Here is a 10,020-nt window from a genome sequence, read left to right as displayed (position 1 = left end):
CAATAACTCGCCCCTCCTGCATCAATACACAACCCAAGCCAACACGTGAAGCGTCGCAATACACTATATACATCTCCGAACTAGAAGGCAACACTAGAACTGGTGTTGTAGTCAAAGGTGTCTTAAGATTCTTAAATCTCACCTCAAAATCATCGATCCAATGGAACGAAGCACCCTTCTAGGTCAATCTAGTCAAAGGTGCTGCAATGGATGAGAATCCCTCCACAAATCGGCGATAATAACCTACTAGCCCCAAGAAACTCCTAATCTCAGTCGCCGATGTAGGACAAGGCCAACTCTGAACTGTCTCAATCTTCTTGGGATCCACCTTAATACCCTCGCTTGATACCACATCCCCCAATAATGCCACAGAATCTAACGAAAACTCACACTTAGAGAACTTATCATATAGCTTTTGTTCCCTCAAGGCCTAAAACACCACTCTCAAATGCTGCTCATGCTCCTCCATGCTACGTGAGTAGATCAAGATGTCATCAATGAAGATAATAACAAAGGAATCAATATAAGGCCTGAACACCCTGTTCATCAAATCCATAAATGCCGCTGGGGCATTAGTCAGACCGAAAGACATCACTAGAAACCCATAATGGCCATATCTAGTACGGAAGGTAGTCTTCGAAACATCTGAGTCCCGAATCTTCAACGATGGTATCCCGATCTAGGGTTAACCACCGCATGCGTATTAATATTGGCAATACACCGTATACATCCCCTAACCGGAAGGTAACACTAGAACTAGTGTTGTAGTCAAAGCTGTCTTGAGCTTTTGAAAGCTCGACTAACAATCATCGGTCCAACAGAATGGAGCACCCTTCTGGGTTAATCTAGTCAAAGGTGCTGCAATGGATAAGAAGCCCTCGACAAATCGGCGATAATAACCTGCTAGCCCGAATCTTCAACTGATCGCATGATATGGGGATAACCAGTCCATGCCCATGATGACCTCAAAGTCAGTCATATCAAGTAACAGAAGGTCCGCTCTAGTCTTGTAACCACAGAATGTGACCACACAGGACGGATAGATCCGATCCACAACCACAGAATCGCCCACAGGAGTGGACACATAAACAGGAGTACCCAATGACTCACGAGGAATATCTAGGAAATGAGCAAACATACATGATACATATGAATAGGTAGACCCTGGATCAAATTATATAGAATCATCCCTACCGCAAACAGAAATAATGCATGTGATCATGGCATCCGAGGCCACCTCTTTGACGGCCCCTACCCGCCTGTCCCCCACCTCTGGGCGGTAGGATGGCTGGGGCTGCAATCATGGGCTGATGACCTTGCTATACTAACTTGTCCCAAAGTTTGGGATAGGTTCTCTTCATGTGACCCGGATCCCCACACTCTCTCGATACCATAGACTGTTGCCCCGAAGTCTAACCCTGATGGCCTGAATACCCACTAGAAGAACCCTGGATGGCTGGTGGGCGATAAGAACTCTATGATAAGCACCCCAAGGAGGTGGTGGAGCTAGATATGTGGGCCTGCTAGGCTGACCCCTCGCAAACTAACATCTACCCCTAGTCGAGTCACCTCTAAACTCTCTAGAGAAACGGGTCCACTTGTCCTGCTGCATCTGCTCTCTACCCCTCTGGCGGTAGCCCTTAATTGTCCGACCAATCTCCACTACTAGCTGATAAGCAGTACCCATCTCAACCTCCCCGGACATACTAGCCTGAATATCGGGGTGCAACCCTGCAACAAATGTCCGCACTCTCTTTGCATTGGTAGAAAGTATCATAAGTGCGTGGAGAGTAAACTTAGAGAATCTCGCCTCATAATTGGTCACTAACATCTGACCCTGCTCGAGCTGCTCGAACTGACCTCACAACCCTTCCCTCTGAGAGGGTGGAATATACATATCCAAGAAAGGTTGTGTAAATTGGTCCTACGTCATGGGAGGAGAACCCGCTGGTCTGTTAAGTAGATAAGACTGCCACCATCTACGGGCCCTGCTCTCCAGCTGGAAAGTAGTGAAATCCACCCCATAGGACTCGAATATCCTCATATTGTGCAGTTTGTCCCTGCACTGATCAATGAAGTCCCGGTGATCCTCATGACGCTCACCCCTGAAGATAGGAGGGTGTATCCTAGTCCATTTGTCCAATAACTTTTACGGATCGTCATCCGTAGTTGATCTATGTTCAGGTGCAACCGCTGCAACTGGTTGGGCTCCGCCCATATGCAGTGTACCCGGAGCCTGACCAGTAGGGGTCTGTGCTCCCCCTCCCGCCCGAGATATGGTTGGTTCTGCTGGAAATAAAACATTCTGAGTCATAGTGTCCATGAACCACAGCATACGACCCATGACCTCCTAAAAACCTGGTGTTGATATAGTCTCTGTGGCGGGCACCTCGCCCTGCTCCTCAATGATGGGATCCTCCACTGGATCCGCTGGTGGTGCTACCGGGGCAGTCCTGGGACGCCCTTGTCCCCTACCGCGGGCCGGTGCCCTCCCCTGGCATCTGCCTCGGCCTCTAGCAACAGGGGGACCAACTCCTCCCGGGTCTAGAATGTCTATCGTACGCATCCTCACCATCCGTGAGAGAATGAGAAAAAAGGTTTTAGTATACTACCAATTGCACGAAAGGAGATGAATAAAGAGTAGTTTCCTAACACCCTATAGCCTCTTGAAGATAAGTACGGACGTTTCCGAACCGATCCGCAAGACTCTACTAGATCTGCCCATAACTTGCGAGACCTACGTGAACCTAGTGCTCTGATACCATGTTATCACAACCCAATTCCATCTTAGGCCATGATGGCGCCCAACACCATTGTTAGGCAAGCCAACATTGATCAAAGTAATGGTTTCACATTTAAATAAAATACTAACATTTCCTCATTTGTTAAAGAGATTTAGAAATTTGCGAATGTGACATAATTAAACGGAAGCAAACGAGTACAAATCGTAATCATGTAAACAAATCTAAAATCATAAATCTACTAGTGTGTGTGCCAAGACCTGGTGACACAAGTGTGTGGGCAATCTAGTAGAATATACAAAGGACACTAGCCTACTGTCTGAAATGAAATAGACAGAAAAATAATACATAAGGGAGACTCCAGCTGCTGCAGAATGGCTTGGAAGGCAGCTCACCGTGAAGTCTCGACATGGGGATCAAATATGCGCACCAGACTGGTAACCAGATGCACCTGCCTTAAATCCTGTACAATTAAGTACAGAAGTGTAGCATGAGTACCTAAATAATATGTACCAAGTAAGTATCTAGTCTAACCTCGAAAAAGTAGTAACGAGGGATCGACTCCGACACTTACTAGGGCCAATAACATGATAATATGAAATTCTAATTAAGCATGATATACAATAATAAGACTCAGAACAAGAAATAACTGAACAAGTCTTCAAACATATTTAAGAGCTTGAATTACTTCCTTCCTTTAAAATATATGATCACACAAACAATGAATTTATTCCAATTATGAAGGGAACTTCCAGTTCTATTATCACACATGAATACCACCGAGGACATTTTGCTAGATCCAACATAAATGTAAATTGTGCAATGTCGAGGGTCAAACGACGCGAATCATAGATGCATCTATTACCCCACTCGCGAATAAAACATGCGACACGGTCAAATATAAATTTATCAATAAATCATAACCCTTCCTTGATTCTTTTCAAAATAAAGATAATTCGAGTTGAAGCTTTTAAATCCTTACAAATCCTCAACTCAGTTCCATTTGATACAGTTAACAAATATAATCAAATAACGGTGTCCACAATCATGGTGTAAATATGAAACTACCCGGACATATATAAGAATAGTAGCTACGTACAGACTCTCGTCACTTCGTACGTACGTAGTTCCCACAAATAAGGCCACATATTAATTAAGTTCACCTATGGGGTAAGTTTCCTTCTTACAAGGTTAAGAAAAAATACTTACCTCGTCTCAAAGCTTACTTCCCAAATCAAGAATGCACTCAAACCTCCAAGTTTGATGCCAAACGACTCGGAACTAGCCAAACATTATATAAATCAATCAATATATTGCTCAAAAGTTCACATCTCCACTATTAAAGTGATTTCCCTACCAAAATTTCAAGATTCCTAAAATTCACCCCTAGGCCCACACGCCCGGATTACGGAAATTTTTGAAGAATGGTGTTACTCATAACCTTAGGAACATAATATATAATTTTAACTAAGTTTCCTAATCATTTTTGTGGTAAAATCTCATTTTTATTAAACCCTAGTTTTTTCATCTCAACCCATGATTTTTACCAATTTTCATGTGGATATCTACCCATAACATCTGTACTAAACTCATACTTAGAAGAAATTACTTACCTCACAAAGCTAGGTCGAAATCCCCTCCTTAGAAGCTCTCAAATCGCCCCAAGAGTGGAAGAAAATGTGATAAAAATGGTCCTAACGCGTAATAAATGAGGCTCAATGCCTCCAGCGATTTTCACACCCGCGGTCATAGGGCCGCACCTACGCCTTCGCTTCTACAGACAAGGGTCTGCTTCTGCGAAATTCACTAGGCCGGATGGGACAACTTCTGTAGAAGGGTACTCGCTTCTGTGGTCCCTCTTCTGTGGAGGATGGGCCGCATCTGCGGAACTTGGGCTGCCCTCCTTTGGCCGCTTCTGTGAGGCTTGGCCCGCACTTGCGGCTGACCAAGCGCAGGTGCGGCTTTGACAGATCTGGTGCATCAGCTGCTGCTCCAAATTCTCATCTTGGTTCGAGCCTCGTCTGATTGACACTCGGGGCCCCGCCCGAACATACCAACAAGTTTGGAATCATAAAACGGACTCGCTCAAACTCTCGGAATGCCCGAAATAACATTAAAACTAAGAATCGCACCCCAAACCAATTTACTCGGAATAACACCAAATTTTACGTGCAAGTCTTAAATGACATTACCGAACTATTCCCGATATTGGATTTCCGTTTGGACCTCGATATCACCAACACCATCTCCAAACCAAATTTAAAGAACTTTTAAAATCTTCAAGAACCAACTTTCACTGTTAGGTGTCGAAACGCTCCCGGGCCATACAAAACCTGATCCGAATATATGCCCAAGTCCGAAATCATCATACGAACCTATTGGAACCGTCAAATCTCGATTCTGGGGTCGTTTACTCAAAATGTGATCTGAAGTTAAACTTGGTCTTTTAAGCCAACCTTAAGGAACCAAGTGTTCCGATTTCAACCCGAACCCTTCCAAATCCCGAACTAACCATTCCCGCGAGTCATAAAATATTAAAAGCATGTACGGAAAGTCTTATTTAGGGGAACGGGGTTTTAGAAAGCAAAACGACCGATCTTGTAGTTACACCAAATGTGGCATTTCTTCACGCCCTTTATCCTTCCAAACTCCCTAAATCAGCAGCACAACAGGCTAATCACGAGTAGACTACAAAACAGCCCACTAAAAGTGAAATAAATCAAACTCACGGCTTCTGATCAACATCCCGTGACTTGTAACTATTAGGAAACAAAATTTTCAACATTCATTGATATTTAAAAGTTTAATTACACAAATTAGACATTTTCTTAACTAGGAAGTACCTTCCAAAAATCAAACTACAAAGAAAAAGAGAGGCGATATAGCGATACTTACGTCGTAGGGATCGATCTAATGTTATCGCTTCTTAATTTTGTAGTCGAGATGTTAATCTTCTTTGAAACCATAGAATAGAGCTTAAAGGGTATGTTTATGGGGGTTCTCTGCTCGTTTTCTATGAAAAATGACTCGAAAGACGAATTTTTAAACCTATATATATCAACTTTTGAAAAGTCAAAGAGGGGCTAGCTTGGCATCCTATCATTGGCCCTTCTTCCGGTGCTTATATCTTTTTATCCGGATGTCGTATGAACAAATGGTTAAGATCATTGGAAACTACAGTCTAGGATCTTCTAATTAGTATATAATATGTCACAAAAACACCTCATATAACACACAAAAGCTATTGTGCAAAACGCTCTGCTAAATTTGACCTAATATTCAGCATATTATGAATGTAACTTGTGATGACCTTTGTCAACTTTTGTTCCACAACTCGCTTGATTTCAAAATGTAACACACGACTATCATACGACCAAAATAACTCGTAACATAACCTCCATATCATGTTAAGAACCCTAGTATTACCCCAAAAGTACATGTTATAACATTCCCAACTTGTCGACATTCGACAAAACTTATTTTCTTCAATTTGTTTAGCTTCTAAGCCTTTCAAACCTCTTGGTACTTGTTATCCATGATCTTAAAGAATTGTAACCTCCATGGTAACATGATTAACTTAATTTATGTACTTTCAAACACGATCTCATTTCTTAGCTTACATCAATTGACTTATGACGTACTCTCACATACGAAAACATGGGGTGTAACAGTTACCACTTGTTCTACCTCTTACTTGTTATTTTTCTCTTATATGCTTTAGTTGAAGTTATTGCCTTCCCTATTGTATTGTTACCTCTTAATTGTTGAATCACTTTAAATTGAAGTTGTTATTTGGTGGAATATCATCTTGTTGAGTTATTGGTGTTGAAGTTGTTATAGCCATTATCAAATTGAGGCGAAATTATTAATTATTGAGATAAATTTCCTTGTTGAGCATTCCCATTTATTATGTTATTGTTGAAATTGTTGTACACATTGTGGTTGAGCCATGGGCTATTTGTTGTGGAAATATTGGTGTTGTTGACTTTGTGGCAAGTTGTGGCATATGGGCACTTGTGGGGCGAGTTGTGATTGTTTTGTGATATTTATACGCATGCGGTGGTATAAGGCTGGGTGTTGATACGCATGCAGTGAGATAAGGTGGGATTGATACGCGTGTTGCTAGTTGGGAAACTACTTGAAGCCACGCGATGAGATAAGGTAGGCTAAAATGTGTGTAGCTATTTCAGGAAAAATAATTTTCAAAACTAAATGTAAGGCTCACGTGGTTATATAATGAAAGATTGTGATTAAAATTATGAAATGTGAATACGAGGTGGTACCTTGGTTGTGATTTTCATTGTACATTCTATATTGGAACAACTTGTTGATTTGAATTGTCAATGTTCTTCTTTCAATCATTAATCCTCATTTTGATTGTGTTTGGTTATTCGTTGTTATCTTGCTGTAGGAACGATTGTGGTTTCTTGTGTGAGTCATGCATTCTACATGATTTGTTGTGTTGCTTTAACATGACAATATGTGCCTCCATTATAACTTGGTAAATTGATTGTCAATGTGAATGTTTAAATAAAAGAATTATTAACATGTTTTATGCTATGTGCCTCTTAAGATAGAACTTGTTATCTCACTTAGTGCCTTATTATTCTAAATGGTTATCGCACTTTCACTATAATTGGGTTCTCAAATTATATGCATCACCCTGTTAGATGTTTACCTTGCTTAAAATTGTTATCATGTTATTCCTTAACAAATTCTATATTTAATTCGTTAATTTAGTTTATGTTTTGTTTTGTTTAAAATGATACGTTTACTCAATTTTAGTGATTTCTAAACTAAACCCATCTTGTACTCTATTTCGTGCAAATTGTATATTATTTTACTTTACTTGATTTTTAAAATAAACTCATTATTTCATTTGATACCTTACTTTATTCAAGATCGTTATTACGTTTTATGTTCATCTAAATTAGTATTTATCACAGTTGCAAAGTATATGGTAGCACGTGGGCTTTGCCGTGCGAAGGTGATTGTTATTGTGGGCACGAGGTGCCATATGTGTAAGATTTGGAAATTGTGGTCCATGACTTGTGGTTTATGAGGTGTGGTTCCTCAGGCTAATTCTTCTTTTAAGTCCATGTGGTGGGAGCAATTTGATTATTTGAGTTGTTATCCATTTTTCCTTATTTGCATTCATTTACATCTCATCAGTGTTCCGACTATGGTGTTTCTATATTACTCGTTTACTACTTGCTGCAATTTATTTTTCTATTACTTCAATGTTTTTAACAATTCTTCCGTCGTTGGTCTTGCATTGATGTTCTTTTCATTGTTAGCTTATGTATATCTTGAACAAGTTTCTATGTCTAATAGGTGTCTTGACCTGGCCTCGTTACTACTCTACCGAGGTTAGGCTTGATACTTACTAGGAACCGTTGTGGTGAACTCATGCTACGCTTCTGCAAATTTTTCTGCAGATCCATGTATTCTGATTGTCTTGTTGAGATTTGAGTCTACGTGGCGGGAGACTTCAAGGTATACCTACTTGACATTTGCAAGCGCCGGAATCACCATCTTACTTCATTATGCTACTGTGAAATTGTAATTCAAAATAGTATTCTGTTTAGAAATTCTAGTGTGTTTTAGTAGTGCTTATGACTCCGTACCACCGATTTTGCGACATGTATAACTATTGGCAAGCGGTTGTGTATGTCATTTAATGGTTTATGATAAATGATTAAATAGTTCAATTCATTTATTAAATCAGCATGTGTTAGGCTTACATAATCTTAGAGACTAGGTGCCATTGCGACATCCTAAGATGGGAAATTGGGGTCGTGACACTCATGACGCAGACTTCTTATCAAGTATTTCGCACAATTCTGCCGAGGCGAGTGGCCCGATCACATAAGAGTGTTTCATAAAACTACCGAGGCTAACAACCCGATCCCATAACCGTGTGATACATAATCTTGCTGAAGCAAACGACCAGATTCCATAAGAATATGATACATGATATTGCCGAGGCAAACGACCCGATCCCATAAGAATATGTTACTCAGCCGAGGTGAACGGCCCGATCCCATAAGATTATTGCTGAGACTTTCGGCCCAATCCCATTAGAATATGAAACTTTGATGGGTACAATTTCCATGGTTAATCAAGTAGCTCGTCAAGTATCTACAATAGCAAGTTTGATACTCTACACGAGTCTAGTCTTAGGATAATGTAAATTAAAGAATTTAAATAGGCAAGAATAACTCAAATAGTACAAGTAAACATGGCGTGAGTCTATGTCTACCCGGACATAATCAGGAATTCTAGCATATGCACGGACACTCGTAAACTCATACGTGTGTAGCTCCCACAACATGTAGCATGTAATAAATATAACAACTACGGGGTAAATTGCACATCACAAAGTTAGACATGAGACTTACCTCACTCCGAAATTTGATAATCGGCTCCAACGCCTCTCTAACTCCTCAAACTGATGCCAAACAAACTGAAATTACTCAAACTACGTGCAAACCAATCAAAATATACTCCAATACCCGTAATTAAATAATTTGTAATAATTTCCAACTCCGCTCGAAAGGTCAACATGGTCAATGCCCCGGCCCACGTGTGCGGATTCAAAAAATTATCAAAAATAAATATTATCCTTAACTTATATAGTATATATACAAAAAATCATCCAATTGCATCCACGAATTGACTCTCAAATCAACGATTTTCCATTTCTTAACTTTGAGGCTCAAAACCCCAATTTCTACAATCCAAAGACGAATAAAAATAATAATCAACGAAAATAATCATGAAAAAACATCAAAATAAAGGTCATATATTTACGCCCTTGTTGATACGAGAATAACACAGTGAAAATCACGTCAAAAGGAGCTTTAGAACTCAAGATATGCTCAAATTACTAAAATACTCGATTTAAAATATTGCCCAGAGCAATTTTTCGTGTTGACCGGTCAATCCATAAATCCTTCTTCGCGTTCGCGAAGAACAAAAGTTTGCCCCATAAACCAAAAGAATTTCCCGACAAGGAAATAGGCATAACTCTCCCATACGACCTCGGAATTCGACGACTTTTGTTGACATGGTTCCGTAATTACGATAGATATCTAATGGTTTAATATAGTCACATATCAAAGGTCATTTGCTCAATATAGTACCCTTTATTCCCAATGAAACGACGCTGAAACATCAAATAATAGCGTGACACAACCCAAACATATCCAGAACACACCCGAGGCCGCTGGGACCCCGTCCAATCACACAAACCAGTCCCAAAACATAACATGAACCT

The sequence above is a fragment of the Nicotiana tomentosiformis genome, chromosome 3, assembly GCF_000390325.3.
Source record: "Nicotiana tomentosiformis chromosome 3, ASM39032v3, whole genome shotgun sequence".
In the NCBI taxonomy this organism is placed as follows: Eukaryota; Viridiplantae; Streptophyta; class Magnoliopsida; order Solanales; family Solanaceae; genus Nicotiana; species Nicotiana tomentosiformis.
The sequence above is the reverse complement of the archived record's forward strand: the minus strand, read 5'-3'. Positions refer to the sequence as shown.